This window comes from Leptinotarsa decemlineata, unplaced genomic scaffold (assembly GCF_025532065.1).
Source record: "Leptinotarsa decemlineata unplaced genomic scaffold, Ldec_3_MD MMD2_tig00026358_RagTag_RagTag, whole genome shotgun sequence".
In the NCBI taxonomy this organism is placed as follows: domain Eukaryota; kingdom Metazoa; phylum Arthropoda; class Insecta; order Coleoptera; family Chrysomelidae; genus Leptinotarsa; species Leptinotarsa decemlineata.
In genome coordinates, this window is record NW_027412703.1 from 2,849,420 (window position 1) to 2,869,626 (window position 20,207).

The 20,207-nt window shown below is 34.4% G+C and overlaps 1 protein-coding gene across 1 annotated transcript in view; it reads right to left on the reverse strand.

Moving 5' to 3' along the window:
- LOC141486580 (uncharacterized) overlaps positions 1–20,207 on the reverse strand; it is a 173,036-nt gene that overhangs the window by 75,793 nt on the left and 77,036 nt on the right. The window lies entirely within an intron of this gene.

The following is a 20,207-nucleotide window of genomic DNA, read 5'->3' on the forward strand; positions in this document are numbered from 1 at the left end:
GTTTTATTCACCGCCAAGCCTTGGCAGCAAAAACTCTTCCTAACGAACTCAATGCTGTTTTAAAGCTTTGTATTAAAGTAGTCAACTACGTTAAGAACAGTGCATTAAATACTCGACTGTTTAAAATTCTGTGTGAAGATTTAGGAAGTGATCACAAAACGCTGCTATTTCATACAGAAGTACGATGGCTATCAAAAGGCAATATGTTGGGAAGACTATTTGAACTCCGTGATGAAGTGATAACGTTTTTGGCGCAGCAGAAACAAAACGAGCTTAGTGCATAGTTCAAAAAACCCTGGAACCAAGTGATTTTGGCCTATTTATCAGACTTTTTTGACATGTTAAATAACCTAAACTTGAGACTGCAAGGTGCAGACTCGAATATAGTAACACATCGGGATGCCATCAAGATGTACGTTGAGAAACTACAACTTTGGATACGTAAAGTGTCAATGAACCCCAGCAACTATTCAAGTTTCAGCAAAGTAGTGTCAGTCTCAGAAGAAGTATGTTTTGAGGACGTTTTTGAAGGACCGCTTTTGAAAAACTTGATAATTGACCATTTGAAGAACCTCAAGGAGGAGTTCAGCAGGTACTTTCCTAACTTGTCAGAGGAGTTGTACAAACTATCAACTGACCCGTTCAACATGGACATACAGTTGCTGCCAGAAGAGTTGCAAGAGGAGGAAATAGAAATAAAAAATGACTCTGCTGCAAGATACGATTTTGACAAAATGGACAAGCCCTCATTTTGGTTAAAGTACTTAAAAGTTTACCCCAGTGTTTCAGGGAAAGCTGTTCGGATGTACTTGCCTTTTTCAACAACATACATGTGCGAAAAAGCGTTTTCAACTCTTGTGGCGATCAAAACCAAGTACCGCAACAAACTTGATGTCGAAAGTGACCTACGCTGTGCTTTGTCTGAAACTCAACCCAGGATCTGTCAGCTTATCCAGAACATGCAAGCGCACCCATCTCACTAAATTACATTTTATGTTTTGTTTTTGCAAGTAGGTAGGCCTATTGTTTCACCTTCCTTAAATTGAAAATGTATCTGTGTTATAATGTTAAATTTTGTATCAGTTATTATATTCGTTTTTTATGTAATACTTGTTTAAATTTTCACCATACGTACAATTATTGATATGTGTAGGGGGGCGTGGGGGGGTCTCCAAATAACCAGAGGGGGCGTGGTACAAAAAAGTTTGGGAACCCCTGCCATATGGTACCCAGCATATGAATCACATGCAAGCATTTTGTATACGTTGTAACTTCCGTTTGTTATATTGCGGCAAAAAATTGTAATACACAGAACAACAATACTCGATATGGGGGTAAAAAAGAGTTTTAACTAACCTTAGTTTCATTTCTTCTGATAACTGATACTTGAATTTATATAGCGATTTGAGTTTGAAGAATGATACTTTGAAAATGTTTATCACATATTCATGGTTACGCCAAGATTTTTAGCACTGTCTACCCAGTCAATGTCTGCGTTATCGAGAGTGAGTTTAAAGTTGACTGAGTTTCTACTACTTGTCTTTGAGACCCTATGCATAAGGCCAAGGTTTTATTTGGATTGATTTTCAGTCCATAATTCTCCGAGTATAGGAATGTTTTGTGCAAATCTGTGTTTATATTGGCCACGCAACTTTTTTATCGGTATTATGAGAAGACAAATATAACTGTATATCATCTGCGTATAGATGTACCTGACAATCTGATAAGAAAGTGAGATAATGAAAACGGTCCTAAAATACTTCCCTGCGGTACACCTGTGATTGTTTCTTTTAGGGATGACCATGAGTAATCATCCAGTTTGACTCTTTTTGATCGGCCTGTGAGATAGCTGGTCATCCATTTAAGATAGATAGATAGATCTTTATTTAAATAGGATATCCTAATAATATACAAATCAACTAAAATGGTAGAAATAAAAAAAAGGTATGTGTTACATCTAGAAATGACTTAAATGTATGACAAACATAAGTTCAATAAAATATTTTTAAAGACATTACTACAAAAACAGCAACATTATACATTCGAAAAATTTCAATGCAACATGTAGAAAGATAAATTACATAATTATTTGAAATATATAACGAACATTAGATGAAAGGAATTATACAAATTACAGCTACAGGTAACAAAGACATAATACATATCATATTTGTTCATTTAAAACAAATTTCTTCAGTTCATTTTTGAACATGTTCAGAGATGGGCTATTTTTAACTGCATTAGGTAATTTGTTGAACCGATCAAAACCCTTGAAAAACAATGAGTTCATAGTATTTTTGTTTTTTGTTCTGTTAATATATAAGTTATTATTATTTCGAGTGAAGTGGTGGTGAATATCGTGATGAAAGACAATATACTGATTAAAATAAGATGGTCCTAAATTGTTCAATATTTTGTATACGAAGATAATTGTGAAGTATAGCAGTCTTTGGGAAATGGATTGCCAATTTAAAACATTGAGCATAATAGTGATAAGAGTATCTCTACGGCACTTCAAAATGATTCTCATACCACGATTCTGAAGTTTTTGGAGTTGAGACAATTTATTCTGATTGAATAGATATAGGATAGAGGAACAATATTCGAAGTGTGGCTGAACAATTGACTTGTAAACTGTGATACTTGACTCCGTTGAAAGATTATTGGCAATTCTAGAAAAAAAGAATAATTTCTTTGAAATTTTTTTATGAATATACTCAAAATGTTCATCAAACGATAGAGTGTTATCTATCTAGAATCCCAGATATTTAGTTGAATTCACTATTTCAATTTTGTCATCATCAATGTTGAGATTAATAGTTTTAGAGTATATTTGGCTGTATTTAAACTTGGTGGTGATTATCATCGCTTTAGTTTTCATCACATTCAGCTTGAGTTTATTAATTTTTAAATACTTGTTGACACTTGCTAGAGTATTATTCATTTTTTGTATAGCCATCGTAAGGTTCACATCGCTACATGCCAATAGAGTATCATCAGCAAAGAGAAATGTCATCGAATCCTATGAACTTGAGCTTGCTGATGAGTGAATCGAAATTAACTAAATCGAAAGCTTTACTTTGACCAAGGAGTACTAAAATGGTGACTTTTGATTGATCTCTGAATCTCGCAAGATCGTCTACTGTTTCCCAGCGCTCTGAATGAGGCCAATTCTGTTGGCATGACATACAGATAATGTAAAGTCAGGATTTCAGCTGTACAAATATATTATTTCAGCTTTATCTCCTGGCCACTCCAGTGGTATTTCTAACTGCTCTTTCCTGGAGTTTGAGTAGCCCATCGACCTCCTGTTTTACTCCTCATACTATGATTCCATATGTCATTACTGACTGAAAGTGTGCAAAATATATTATCATCAAAACAGATTTTTCGACGGTCTTCCTGGGTTGGTATAGGAGATAACACTTTAGAGTAAGTTTTTTGTACACTTCATTTATATGGGTAGTCCATGTTCATTCACATGCAGTCCAAGGAACTTCGTAGAAGGTGCTTATGTGATAGATCTGTCATTAGATTTTAGCAACAAGCTGTGGTCGAGTTTATTATTTGAGTGACTAAACCTTATGAACGTTTTCTTCTCCACGTTCAAAACTAATCCATTCGAAGAGAACCATTCCTCAGATATTTTGATTTCTTCATTGGCCCTCAAGACTGTTTGCTCTACATTGTTCTCTGTAGTTATGAGGGATGTGGTGTCTGCATACATTATACAACTTTCATCGGAAATGTAATTCACGTATATCACAGGGGACCTAAAACAGAACCCTGGGGAACCCCTACATCATTTATTGTTTTCAACGAAGTGTGATTGTTTGCTTGAACATACTGCATCCTGTTTGTCAGATAACTTTTTAGCCAATCACTCCTCTGAAACCGTACAGTTGTAGTTATGTTAAAAGAAGTTCATTGTTGACAAGATCAAATGCCTTGCTTAGATCCAAAAAGGTGTAAACCACTTTGCCTAACTCCTCCGAAAGGTAATAATGAAAAATAATTGTATCAGATACTCTGAATGGGAATCTTGACTTGCTATCCAAGCATCTAGTCTTTTCCTCATCGAGTGCCGCACGCGTTAAAAAAACTGGGATGTCACGTATAACATCAGAATTATGCATAATTATATTTCTCAAGTCATTTTCATCGACAACTAGTGTCGTATAAACAAGCGATTTGAAATATCTCCAAAAGAAATAATCCAAGGGGTTCAAGTCTGGAGATCTAGGTGACCATGATTAAGGTCCCCACGATCTATTCACTGATGAGCAAAAGTATCACCGAGATATTCACAAGCGGTTACACTGAAATGAGCAGATGTCCTGTCGTGCATAAACCACATTTTTACTTTAACAGTTTTGACAATGTATCTTCTAGATACGTCATCAAAAATTTCTTCGTCTAATTGTGCCCACCAGGACGTTTAGATTTGTTTAAAGTTTCAGTCTCGCGCAGTTCAGCGTGTTATCTGGTGAAAGTTATTGAACATCTCTATCTCTCGATAGAGTCGATGGACTTCTGCAGCATTTCCATCTGCTAGTATATAAACGAAATGCATTTCTGCTAATACAGAGTTGTTCATACGAGTATTTACTTGGTAGTATGTACTGATACAATCGTGTTTGCACACTAAAACAATTTGATAATTCTACTTGTCACCTACTTTTAAAAAATTTGAAACGGGTCTACCATAATAAACCCGAATTTATGCATCGTGGATGGAGTGGATGGAACATAGCATCATATTCCCCTCATTTCATACCAGAATCAAAACGATCCCCATCGGAGTGAACTGCAGTTGGTGAACCGACTCCAAGGGGTGCAGAGACGCAACAGTTAATGAAAAAAACGGCTCCATTTGGAAAAAAAGAAAGTGCTGTTTCATTAAGACAGGGCATAGTGTCAAAAATCAATTAAAAAGATGGCAAAATTGCCTGAATATGGCTTCAAATTGCTTCCGCATCCATCGTATTCTTCAAATCTGGCCCCCAGTGACTTTTTCCTGTCCTCAGACCTCAAGAGAAAGCTCGCTGGAAAGAAATTCAGCGCCGATAAAGAGACAATCGTCGAAACTAAAGCCTATTTGAGGCGAAAGACGAATCGTATTATGAAAATGGTATGGAAAAATTGTTTAACCGCTATAATCGTTACGTTGCCCTCAAATGCAACTAAGTTAGCCTACGAATTCTTCAGTTTTACTGTTATATTAAAAATTGATGTTTTCAAATATAATAATACCAATAAGTGAAGGTTCCAGGATATAACGCAATATGCAACGTTTACCGGTTAAATCGTAGACACGTAGGAAAGTACCTTTTGAATAGTAATCAAAACGTCCGGTTTCTTCAGAAATCGAACAAAAAACTATTCATTCAGAATTTATGATTTGCAGAAGCTGTAAGTACATTGTTTTTTTACATGGAGGTAATGGAGTGTAATTATCAGCAGTTATATTCGAAGTGTGATGATTCCAAATCACTTTAGTTTGTCACATTAAGTTCCGCGACAGACCATTTTAAATAAATTCATATTGTCACTTCAAAAATACCGTAACTAAACAAATATGTCAACTGCACTAAGTAAAGAAAAGCTTCGAGAATCGAATTATGTTACTTATACAGAAACACACAACCGTCAACGACGCGACGTCTGCCCTCATACGTCTGTCCGCGTTCGGGTCGAGTTCTCGGCAATAGCGCTTCATTACTTAGACCACTCCTCTACCCCCACACACTTCCCCCCGTCATCTTACAGTAGACGCGACGCGTAATGGCTTACTAAGTTGCGTCAAGTTAATCTTATCGTGATAACTTTCAAAAGATTCGTCCAAATCACTTAGTGTAAAAGACAAATACTTAAAACGACAATTGTATCAATTTTAATAAGAATTCAACAGATATTTTAAAATGTGTATTGTAAAAAAGAATCTAGTATTTTGCATATAGTGGTTACCACATAAGAGGTAGATACTATCGCGGACTTTTATTCAGAACTATTTAAAATGAACAGTGTTACGGTATATTATCTGCGTGTAACTCCAAGTAAATTGATGAAAGGAGTTCCTCAGGGCTCCATATTAGGACCACTTCTCTTTCTTATATGTATTAATGACCTACCACATTTCTTGAATTCATCAGATATTAAGACTACCATGTATGCGGATGATGCAACCTTGAGCAGAGCAGTGGGCGAACTTAAAACTCCTCAACATACCCTAAATAATATCCTGGACAAAGAACGATCTTGGTTTGGATCAAATGAACTGATTTTAAATGAACAAAAAACAGAAGTACTAACTTTTGAAACAAGAAACTCAAACCAAGCTAATAAAACTGCAGTTAAATTTTCAGAGGTTTATATTGACACAAATTTATCGTGGGTAGAATATATAAATAACATATGTATCAAGCTGAGTAGGTCAACATACGCAATTAGAGTAATTAAAAGATCTGTGAACCAGAATGTAGCCATCACTACATATCATTCTCTTTTTCACTCAGTTCTAAGGAATGGAATAATATCCCGGGGCAGTGAGTCAAAATGTCATCTATCTGGAAAAAGTGGTTATCCTGCAGAAATTCGCTGTAAGAGGTATAACTTCCACCAGATGGGATCAAACTTGCCGTCCAATATTTAAAAATCTCAAAATAATGACACTGTATTCAGTCATTGTTTATGAAAACCTATTACATATTCGACTAAATATAAATAATTATACCTATCATACATACATACACCATCATGATACTAGAAATAATTCAGACCTCGTCATGCAAGCAAATAGACTGGAAAGGACTGACAATATTGGTCTTAAGCTAAACAATACTTTACCACTAGACTTTCGCAATTTGTCATTCAATAGATTCAAGTACTTTCTGAAGTTTTTCTTAACTAAAAATCTTCTGTATGATATCAATGAATTTTATGGAAGTGTCCAATTGAATAGAGATGGCTCCAATGTGGACACCTAAGTAATAGGTGTGTTCCCAGTTGACTAATATGTATGTGTATTGTAATTTGAATCAAATGTTTGTACTGAACTTCTTAACGATCTTGATATTCTTGATGATCACAATATCATTTTTTCAACCTTATGATTACCATCTAGTTCTCAAATTCAATCATGCAATGTAATTTGTTTTAATGAGTATGTTGATTTGTTTTAATGAGTATGTCTTCGTATTTTTTTTTCTCAATTCATGACCACCATTGATTGTGGAATCTTAAGATGTATATAGCCTGATTGTAATTGCGTCATTTGTTTTGACATGTCTATAAACCTTGTGTTTCTTGAAACGAATAAAGATATTATTATTTTTATCAGATTTTGTTTGCAGGCATGTTAGGCGTACACATTCTCAAACCTTTTCGTAACTGTGTCGTGAGTGTCACACCAAGTTTCGTCCAAATAGAAAATTTGCCGTTTTTCTTCTCTATATTTGGTTATTTGTTATGAGTATTTGTTACAAAATTCCACTATTCTTCTGCTTTCCATAACTGCTGGACGTTTGTTTATTATTTTAAATTCAAATCCTAGTTTCTTTATCCAATTCTGAAGAGTTTTGTCACATCAGCTCACGTTATGACCGGAAATATTCAATTTCTTCCTTATGATTTCAGTTATAGGAATCCCATTGCTTCTGTAATAGTCGTATATTATTTTTTTAATGATTTTATTAGTTGAGAAAGAAATTTCGGTCAAATCTCATATTGTTTGTGATAGTTTGTGTCCCTCGAAACCAAACTTGAGATGTAGATTCTTATAAACGTTGAAACATTCTCTCTGTGTTTCACTATTTAAATGCATACGAATCCTAATCATTGGTATCTCATTTTCGCATTGCTCACCATAGCTATTGGAATCACTACACAGGAAAAAGTCTGCGTTGTTAACACACTCGTTATTACTATTAGTACTTGTCCAAGGACGCCACATTTTAAACAGATAACAGAAATTTCAAGTAATTATAACTGCACCAATATCAAATTTCAACACTCAAATAGCGATCAGTTCCTAAACTGAACATTGACAACACGACGGCTCGCATTCTATTCGTCACCGTAATATGAGTTCAAATTTAATTTTATGACTCTTCAGCCAATCATAAAACTAGGTTAATAAAAATCATCCGATACGAACCGCCAAGTCTTCAGTCCACGTGGACTAGTTGGCAGCGGCTTTATTTCTTTGTATTGGTTTTTGTGGCCTTTTAGCTCGCCGACAGCTTCAACTATGCTCTATACCGGTTACTTCGACCATACCACTTGTGAACATTTTTCTGACTCAGAGTACCATAACCATATGCCACTGTCATTGTTTTTCACAAAATTTGATGCGAATTCTTTGATCAATTTTTTTTTGGTAGCAAAAAATCGCCGATCACTTAAAACACTTCTGAATTTCATGTTCCTTAAAAACAAACTGAACATGCTGAGTAGCTGAAGCAGTGAACAGCTGTTTTTGAACAGTCCACGTAGTTATATCACGCCGTCCTCAATATTCATTTGTTATTATAGCTTAGAGATTCGAAACAACTATTTCAGCAGTGACAGTTGCTGAACAATGCTTCAAATTTGTTACACAGAATAAATATATCAATGTGTATGTAACTATGTACTCCGTCTTTATAATGTGTTTGCGCATACAATTCGTCTGTTGTGACACACGAATTTGAAATTATGTAACGTCTCGTTGACTATATCGACGAAAATAAACCAATTCATTAATTAATCAACAAGTGGAAACTAGAATTCCAACTGCCTTTATCTTTCACAAGAATGCCCATAATTTACATTGAAATACCCACTGCAGCTTTTATCTGATCGATACCAGAACAGAAAAATGTCCGTTAGAACACAGAATTATTTAGTCGGTATACAGTAAACTCCATAATCCACAACCACCTAATACTCATAGGAGCAGTAATAATTCATGAGGGCAGTTTCGATGAATCATTTGATACCAGTTTTCCCCTAGTTTCCAACAGATGTGGTTATTTTTCCCCGAGAAAATTACTTATGTTGAAGTGAATTCTTTTCTCCCAACGTTTTTTTTTTTTCATTTCCCATAATGAATGAAGTCACACAAGATCATTAAATAATTGAATAATTATAATAATTGAACTCTAATATTACTACAAATGAGACTGATCCACCTCAAATTACCGTATCGTTCACCCCTTTACTGTTCATCAATGAAGTTACACACAGAATTTCTAGATTTTTTTTTATTTCAAATTATAAAACTTCAATAACAAATTTTCTCTCAAAACTGAAAGATAAAATTCATATCAATATGCAATGTAAATTAGTTTATCAAATTTCATGCAACAACTTCAACTGGTCAAACGTCGAGATTCCTCAAAAACCGTATATCGGCTCATCAAACTTATAATACAGGGTGTCCCTGGACTTCCTCTTTTCCTCTCGGGAATGTATAGATGGGGTCAAAATATCACCAGTACTTCATATAACTTTTTTTCCTAAAATCCTTCGTTTCCAAGTAACGGGCCCTCGAAGTTACAAAATGAAAAATGTTTTTCTTTGATAACTTTTCAAGTGAATATTCAAAATCATCCAAATTTTGGTAATTGACTAAACAAATGAATTCCTTCGATGAGCTTTCATGCAGGAGCCACTTGTTTTGCTACAAAGTCAGGAACAGACTACCCCCGATGGTCCACACCCCAAAACTTTGAAATGACAGATATTTTTCAATATTTTTCAACAAATTAAGGTCACTTGGACAATTTTATGAATAAAAGTACTCGTGTGGAAAGTCGATCGGAGCAACGAGTCTTGATAAAAATGTAGTTTCACTCGACGACATCAAACCCGCTCGTCCACCATTATTTGAAATGAATAATTATCAAAGCAGAAATAATAATGATAACGTTAATTCAACAACATTTATCCTGAGATGTCTACCATTATTCGAAAATATTAGTTTTTAAGGAAAATGGAAATGATAGGTAAAATGTTCATAACGAATTTTTATAATGCAAACACGTGTAACTAACGAAACTCAAGAGCCTCAAGAGCAAACAGAAATGAAAAATCCGCTACAGAAACTGCTCGATATGACCACCTTCTCTCTCTATACATTTTCTTAGTCTGCGAAGACACCCTCTCTGTACTTGAAATAGCATTCCAGGGTCGTTTCGTATGGCTTCACAATGTAATGTTATTCTATTCAACAATGCATCTCTTGTGTGAATAGGTGTAGCGTAAACAAGGCTTTTTAGATGCCCCCACAGAAAGAAATCCAATGGATTTAAATCCGGAGACCGCGATGGCCATGAATATGGCCCACCTCTACCAATCCATCTATTGTGGAAAATATGGTTCAGATGGTCACGCACAATCAAACTAAAATGAGAAAGAGCGCCATCATGCATAAACCACATATCTCTTCGAGTTTGCAATGGAACATGTTCCAAAAGTCCATTCAAATCGTTCTGAATGAACTCCAAATAACGTTCTCCATTCAATCGGTCCTATAGAACGAATGGTCCTATAAGATGGTTTCCTATGATACCAGCCCAAACATTCACGTTGAATTTCCGTTGGTGTTTGGTTTGCAATATCCCATGGGGATTTTCTTCGGCCCATATATGGAGATTATGAGAGTTGATAACTCCATCTCTACTGAAACCTGCTTCATCAGTGAATAAAACTCGAACTCGAACCAATTGGCATATTCCAGTCGTGCTGGAAAATCTTGAGGTGTCATGGCATGTACCTTCTGGATGTGAAATGGGTGGAGCAGTTGTTCCCTAATTATTCTATGAATAGTGGACTTGGATGTATGGAACTGTTCTGATAGATTTCTGATGCTCATTGAAGGATCATCAGCGACGGCTTCCAAAATATTTTCCTCCAATACAACGGTACGTACAGTCCTACGAGCGCCCTCACCACCTCGTTTTGGCAAAACTGTACCTACAATAATATCGAAATAAAACAATGTGCTCAAATTAATTATCAATTATTACATACCTGTCTCCCTCAAGCTGCGATCGACACGCTCGAATGTTTCTCTTGACGGTACCGTTCGATTGGGAAAATGCTCGGAATACAGACGACGAGCTTCTGCAGCATTACAAAATGCTCGTCCATAAAATACATGCATATCTGCATATTCATTGAATGTAAACTGTTCGGCCATATCAAAAAAATTCAAAATATCCTATAGAATATTGACAATACAATGATAGTCATATGACAACGCACCACTCAACAAAACAAAATCGCACTCCAGTTTCTCATTTTTTATCAAAATTCTCTAAAAGGTTTTTTTGTCAACATCTATGAAAGAAATGGAACATAATTATTCCCTGGATATTTTTCACCTGATCATGTGCAGCCGTTTTTGTAGTTCATTCGTTTGCTTTTTATTAGTATAGTAAATATTTTTTCCGATGTTCGTTTTTTCAGCTAAATTTAGATTCGTGTTAGAGAATTTCTCCCATAAAATTATAATTATCAGTGAAACTCCTCAACAGTTTAGCTGTGAAGAAGAATTTGAAACATTCGAATGTTGAGTTTCATGAGATTCAGATAACTGATCAACACGAAACGTGATTATTCCACACGTATTATGTACATACAAAATATGGAATGAATTCGATATTTCATAGTAGAGTAGCTTGTTAGTTTAAAAACACCACGAATCTACAGAACTTGATATTTCTTTTGAAAAAATATCTGCTATCACAATTGTGACTTAAACTTCCTTATAGGTACTGTACTTTTTGTTTACGACTTCATTTTAGCATACTTTGTATTATTCCTGTTATAAATGTTGTTGAATTAACGTTATCATTATTATTTCTGCTTTGATAATTATTCATTTCAAATAATGGTGGACGAGCGGGTTTGATGTCGTCGAGTAGAACTACATTTTTATCAAGACTCGTTGCTCCGATCGACTTTCCACACGAGTACTTTTATTCATAAAATTGTCCAAGTAACCTTATTTTGTTGAAAAATATTGAAAAATATCTGTCATTTCAAAGTTTTGGTGTGTGGACCATCGGGGGTAGTCCGTTCCTGACTTTGTAGCAAAACAACTGACTCCTGCATGAAAGCTCATCGACGGAATTCATTTGTTTAGTCAATTACCAAAATTTGGATGATTTTGAATATTCACTTGAAAAGTTATCAAAGAAAAACATTTTTCATTTTGTAACTTCGAGGGCCCGTAACTTGGTTACGAAGACTTTTAGGAAAAAAAGTTATATGAAGTACTGGTGATATTTTGACCCCATCTATACATTCCCGAGAGGAAAAGAGGAAGTCCAGGGACACCCTGTATAACAGATTACATCCTGAGAGATGTGCTGTCAGTAACCATATTTCTCATAAAGGACATCTAGTGGATTATAATTCAACCAAAATTCTTGCTATTGAACAAAATGAGTGGAAGATATGGTTTCTGAAAATAGGTTTTATTGCTCAGTGGACATTACATTCAACACTCAGTGAGATAGGTACAGAATGGGCCAAATTGAACACTTGCTGAAAACCGCATATCGATATCTATCTTATTTTCTGAGTTACAGAATGTTTTTTCGAAAACGTGCATTTTTGAAATGTTGCTGTAACTTTTTTGCTATGAGAAATTATTTGTTCACATGGAAACCATTTCCGAAGTACATAGAATTCAATGGTGTAAAACTCTTATTTTTGAAATGAGATATCAATAGTTATTAACTAATTTTTTTTCAATAACACACCCTATATATTCCTGATTATTTCAATAGAGCTTAAAATGACGTTTCCTAGAATGTAGCACACTTGATGTTTTGCTAGAATCATCTTTGAAATACAGGGTTTTTAGGTTTTTTCAGGTAGATATTGAAACGCACACTTTGATCAAGTAGGCTTTGGACTACGCGGCGATGAAGCAAAAAGAAATTGTTCAGTAGTAGCTATCAAATATTTAGAAAGCTTTTCACAGCAATGATTACAACGAATAGTTTCAATGAAACTGATAAGAATGGGACCTGATGGGATACCTTTATTTTTTATACACAAATGTCTATACACATCTTCAATCAAATTTTTTCTCTAGGCACCTTTCCAGATTATTGGAAACATAACTTCCTGAAACCCATACATAAACTGGGAGATGAGAAAAATATTAGGAATTATAGAGCAGTTTGCAATCAATCAGAGATGGCTAAGATGTTTGATGCTTGCAAAGAAACTTTCCTGGGACTGTAAGTCTTTACTCAATTCCCAACAACACGGTTTCTCAGAAGGTGAATCCACTTGTACCAACCTTGCTCTTTACACAAACTACTCAACTGAAAATCTTGAGAGGAGGCTACAGGTTGGCTCTGTCTATACTGGCTTTTCCAAAGCCTTTGCGGGAATGTTTTGCAAGTAATCAATAGCTTCCTAACTGGTAGAACTCTGTCTTAAGATACGGAGATACAACCTCTACGCCCATTCAGGTGCCATCAGGGGTACCGCAGGGATCCCATATGGGCCCACTGTTGGTCAACTTGTTTGTATCTGTCATAAACTTTGTTTTAAAATATTCAGGATTCCTTATGTTTGCTGATGATCTCAAACTTTATCGATTAATTATTTGTCGGAAAGATGCTGAATTAGTTCAGAAAGATTTCCAAGCCTTTTTCATGTGGTGTAGAAATTTGTTATAGGTAAACATTGATAAGTGTCAAATCATTACGTTCGCTAAAATTACCAGTCCAATATTCTTCGAATATACATTGAATAATATAGCTCTTAAAAGAGAAACATTCATCCGCGATCTGGGAATTAAATTTGATGGCGAAATTTATGTTGATCTTCAAGTATCAGGAATTGTGACAAAAATCTCAAAATGCTGGGTTTTGTATTGGGACTTTCTACTGATTTTTCAATTAAAACAAAAAAGATTTTATATTGTGCTTTCGTAAGATCCATTCTTGAATATTGTTCGGTTATATGGGACCCATACTATAATGTAAATATCGATTTGATTGAGAATGTTTAATAGAAATTTTAAAGGAATTGTGCTTTTCACTTAGGTATTCAACGAAATGAATATGAGTACAGTCAACTCTCAACCAAGTCAAATATAAAATCATTGGAAGAAGAATTCCTATGAACTTGAGTTCTCTCTTCAAATTAATAAATAGTTAGATAAACTGACCAGAACTACTTCAAGTGACAACTTTTCATATTAAACAAAAAGATACGAGAAATGTTGAAATTTTTCATATACATTTTTTCTATTCCAATTATGCTTTGAACAGCCCGATTCCTCGTATTCTGAAGCTGGGAAATCAATATCATATTAACTTAGATCTGTTTAATGTATCACTTCAGGTCTTTAAAAATCAATTGAAAAGGCTATAGCGTTTTCTAAGCTTTTCTTTACCTCACCATTTTCTTTTAGTAATGTAGTCACTAGACATAAGGATTTATTAATATTTTGTTCGAATTGAAGGGGTTATATTTTTAGGAGTGATTAATTTTTGGAAAGAAAGTTTTTGGCTTTCTACTACTCTATCTTGATACAAAAAACAAGGATGAGGGAATCTTCCAAGGAAAGGAAGGAAGTAATCAATTCTAAATTAAGTAACTCTATACATGGATGTGTAGATCATCCAAAGAAGTAACTTTCAGACACAAACTGAAAGAAAGTCCTCCTGAAACAGCTACTTTCATATAAACATTGAATTACACGAAAGAAAAAAATTCTTTCGAAACAAATACTTCTATATGAACACTGAATTATACAGAAGATATTTTTCTCTACTCAGTTTGTATTTCAAACATTCGTTGTGGAATACAAATCAGATAACATTCACATGAATTCTACTTCAAAGGAATGGTAATAAATTGCACTTACATGAAACACTGTCACCCTCACTGGTATACACCGTGTCAGTAAGAAGAGCCTTGGGGCAAGTGTCTTAAGGCGAAACATGATCTACACATCCATGTATAGAGTTACCTAATTTAGAATTGATTACTTCCTTCCTTTCCTTGGAAGATTCCCTCATCCTTGTTTTTTGTATCAAGATGGAGTAGTAGAAAGCCAAAAACTTTCTTTCCCAAAAATTAATCACTCCTAAATATATAACCCATTCAATTTGAATAAGATTCCTCTTGGCTGGGATTAAATCAAATAGATGAATGAATGACATTACGATGTCATCGATGACATAAGCAGATCAAGCTTATTCCGTGACATTAAAAATCGTAATTCATGAATGAACTGTGTGTATTTTCTATAATGTTATCCAATTTGGTACTGAAGAGCCTTGGGGCAAGTGTCTTAAGGCGAAACATCGGTGTATACCAGTGAGGGTGACAGTGTTCCATGTAAGTGCAATTTATTACCATTCATTTAAAGTAGAATTCATGTGAATGTTATCTGATTTGTATTCCACAACGAATGTTTGGAATACCAAGTGAGTAGATAAAAGTATCTTCTGTATAATTCAGTGTTCATATAGAAGTATTTGTTTCGAAAGAATTTTTTTCTTTCGTGTAATTCAATGTTTATATGAAAGTAGCTGTTTCAGAAGGACTTTCTTTCAGTTTGTGTCTGAAAGTTACTTCTATCTACACATCCATGTATAGAGTTACTTAATTTAGAATTGATTACTTCCTTCCTTTCCTTGGAAGATTCCCTCATCCTTGTTTTTTGTATCAAGATGGAGTAGTAGAAAGCCAAAAACTTTCTTTCCCAAAAAGTAATATTTTGTATTTCACACTTCGCTAAATTTTTTGTAAAAATTGTAAATTGTAATGTAGACATCGGACATGAGCATTCAAAATACTCCGTAGTTCCTTACACTTTGTTGAATATGTTTTTGTTAATTGACTTTGCCGTTGAATGAATAATTACATAAATAAATCATTTTATACTATATTTACTACTAATAAATGAAACTTAAACAATATTAATAATATTGATAAAGAACAAAACATGAAAAATATTTCTTCAGAGGTGTTCAAAATGTCTACCAGCTTCTCCTACACCCAGGCGACACCTCTTCTGATCGTTTTCTGCAGAATTATTTAGTTCAATAGGAGTGAAAGAAGCGAAACTTTATATCACTGCTTCACCAATTCGTATCTAGAAGTGGTCCATAGACGTTAGGTCCAGTGACCTGGCCGGCCAACGGTTGAGTCCTGGTGATGATTGCAACACTGCAATTGGTGACAATTGCAGTGTTATAAAGTGAAGCCCCATCTTGTTGAAAGTATATTTTTCTAAGCTCCATTAGTGGTAAATTCATCAACAAGGGGTTCAATATTTTGCCTTGAAATTTCTAAATACGTCTGAGATGTGGGAGTGTCGTCATAAATGAACAGGCCAACAATTTTACCCCTAAAAACACCTGCCTACATACTAAATCCAAATCTTCTTAACTTCTCTGCTCCACCATTGAATGAGGATTTTGTTGTGCCCAAGTATAAGAATTGTAGCGGTTGAAAACTCCGGCACTGCTTACATAAGCCCCGTCTGTCCAAATACAACTTAAGAAAAATCATGTACTTGGTTATAACTTTCCAGGGACCACTGGCAAAAAGCCACGCGGCGGTGAAACTCTTCTCATAGTGAAAGTCAACCACTCCCACTACTTTCATTCATAACTTGACAAAGTTCTCGGTGACCTCGAAACGAAGTGTGGAGCCAATTTCGTTCTTTTACCATAGACGTGCGCTCATATAAAAAGAAATTTAAGGTTATTATAGAATATTTTGTGGTAAATTACTTATAACCAACTACAAAAACTAAACACAATATCAATTTCCAACCGTTTATTATAACTAACCCGATGCCCGTGGTACCGTCGAATCCTTCGATACTACAGCACCGAATGCGTTGGATGAGATTCTCATCCTAAGAGCGGTTGAAGGTCCCCGGCAACTCAAGCGGATCACGTGGTAAGAGAGACTACTGGTTATCAAATTTTCTCTAAATCGCCACTAGATGGCACTGCAGAACATTTTTTTAAAAGCACTGTTCTATAATGCTGCGCACGCCTTAGTTCGTTGATTTTGAGTCTGTCAAAGCATTGGAACAGCAGCGATACAGCAACATAGTACTAGTACAAGTATATTAAAACAACAATATACAGATTACAATATAACGAAATTACATTGAGTAAAGAAAAATTATTACATACAATATACATTCAAATACATATAAATAATACACACATTATGTACGGTCATTTTTATAGAAGTCTTCCACTGAATAAATAGTCCGATCAATTTAAAACTCTTTGAAGTTCATTTTAAACTTTTTGATATCAGAGAAATTTTTTAGAGTAGTAGGTAGACAATTGAAAAGTTTGTCTCCGGCCAAAAAGGGAGACTTTTCATAGGTTGAAGTCCTATGTTGTTTAATTTTAATTAAATTTCCTGATCTTGTGGGATATCGATGACACGGAGAATTGGACTCGTAGTCATTCATATTTTTCTACGTATAGACCAAACAACCATAGATATAAATTGTTGGGAAAGTCATAATTTTATTTTGTTTAAATGAGGGCCTACATGATTCAGTTCTATCTAGATTAAAAATTAGGCAAACACACTTAACACTTAATTGATAATTAGAAAGTAAGCAAATACCGTAGCAATGTTCTTTTCAAAAGCTTTTATTTAACTTGACTTGTATGTATGTTAATAAATCTTGCAAGTTTAATTTGACCCACTTCCGATCCGATTGACCTGAAATTTTGCATGCTGGCCCAGAACCGATGACAATGCATGTCAATCATAAACGTGACCTGATGCTGCTGCCAGGATCGGTTCCGTACGAGAGATCTCCTCAGCGGTAAATAGAAGGGACACGAAATTTTGTATACGCATTAGTTTATGATAGGCAGTTGGTAGGCCCACCATGAAATAGATGCCACATCTAGGGTTGGCTTCAATAAAAAAAAAATTAAAAAAAAATTAAATCAAGCTTTTATCTTTAAATACCTACTTCCCAACTCTCGACGGCCAAGCGTACGTGGCTTTAAGTAGGCTGCCATCAATAGAAGGCCTCCTGATAGAAGAATTAGACATTTCGAAATTAACTGGGACTCGGCCATGTAATAATGACGCCGCCATCAATAAAATTAATAGACTAAGAAATATAACAAGCTAATTCTTCTATAAGGTATGCCGGAGGAGTAGGTACTTCTCTAGAATATAGTTTATCCTAATAACACTTTTCCCCGTTCCTTAAGTTTTTCTGTTGAAGGACTCTCCGTTTTATAGATGGACTTTCGTATTGATCGATAACTATATATTGAAACTAAAAAATATAAAATCAAATAATGATAAAAAACTTTTATAACAAGCTAAATAAAATTTTAAATCACATTAACCACATTCATTTATGACTTTACACAATTGAAATTATAATAAAAGCTTGTCCCGATGCCTAGAAGAAATCTATGCATATTCAGTAAGATGAAATTCAAATAAAATTTTAAATTTCAAACTCGATAAATCCTATGTGTGCAAAAAAGTTATTCAAAATTAAAGTTCCACATTTTGAGCATTCACGGCACTTTTATTTAATTACAAACATTATGAATTGCTTACAAGTTCAGTAGGTGCCTACCTAATTACAAATTGAAATTATCACGACAAGCTTCTATTACAATTTCAATTCTGTAAAGTCATAAATGAATGTGATTGATGTGATTTAAAATTTTATTTTTATCTTTTTAGGGCAGTTAAATAAAAGCTTGTTTTAAAAGTTTTTTATCATTACTTTATTAGATGGTATCCTTTGAAAAACAGTAAATAATTTCAGTGTCAACGTCAGTTTAAAATGCCTTGTCACTTTTTTTGTATGTTACAACATTACTTGTTAGTATTTCAATTTAAGTTTGAAGTTCGTTAACTTCAAGTCTGACAAATGGTTAGATCAACGGAAATGCAGGAAATAACAGTTAGCCATACATCGATAGCAAACATATTAAAAGACAATAAAATGCATCCCTATAAAATGATATCTACTCAGGAGCTCATGGAAAACGATTTTGATAGAAAAACTTATTTTTGTCAGCAAATGATGGACATGTTGGATAACAATATTATCCAATTAGAAGACGTTATGTTTTCTGATGAGTGTACTTTGTTTCTTAACGGTCATGCTAATCGGCAAAATTGCCGCTACAGGTCAACGGAAAATCCTCAATGGATGAGAGAAGAACACACGCAATACCCTCAAAAGGTTATTCTTTGGGCAGGGATTGTAGGAAACCATATCATTGGTCCCTTTTTCATTGAGGGCAACTAGAATGGCGACAATTATTTGGCACTACTTCAAAATGATGTCATTCTAAGTTTTGCAGGAATTCAGCAAACCCTTAAGTTCCAGTGAATTCGATATGGTTTCAGCAGAATCTAGCACCACCACATTACCAAGTTGTTGTTCGGCAATACTTCGATACAACATTTCCCAATCGATGGATAGGGAGGCGAGGATTGATTGAATGGCCAGCGCGATAACCTGATCTTTCAGCATTAGATTTCTTTTACTGTGGATATGTAAGGAGCAATGTGTACAAAAGTAAACCTTCAGATTTGAATGACTTAAAAGAACGAATAACGCTTACGACTAGGTCGGTCACGCCTGATATTTATTTTATTTATTTATTCATTTATATATTCGGGATACAAACAGAAAAAAATCCACTACAGTATCCACATAATTAAATTAATATCAAATTAGAGTAATATTTATACTACACATGTACACAGTGTCTAAAGTAAGGGATGAATTAAAATCAAATACAATAACAATAAAAACTGATTAATAGTTATTAACGAAATGTGTTAATTATGATTTATGAAAATAATCTTTCAATATTTTTTCGGCAGTAACAAAGAAGTATTGAAAATATCGAAGTAGTTTGCGAGAGAATTACCCCATTTAACGCATCGACATAGAGGAGAGTTCTGCGAACAGTTTGTTCTCTTGAAAGGTAAATTAAATAATGCATGTGCTCTCATTGTTCTATTTGGAACATTTAAGTAAATAATTGATAATAACGATGGACAATTTATTTTGTTTGTTATTATTTTTTGTAAAAATAAAATATCTGATATGTTGCGCCTATGTTCCAACGATACTAACTGGAGATCTCGTCTAATTCGCAAAGTATCACTGTTTTCAGTAATTCGAATACCTTGTTTGTAAGCAACGAGTT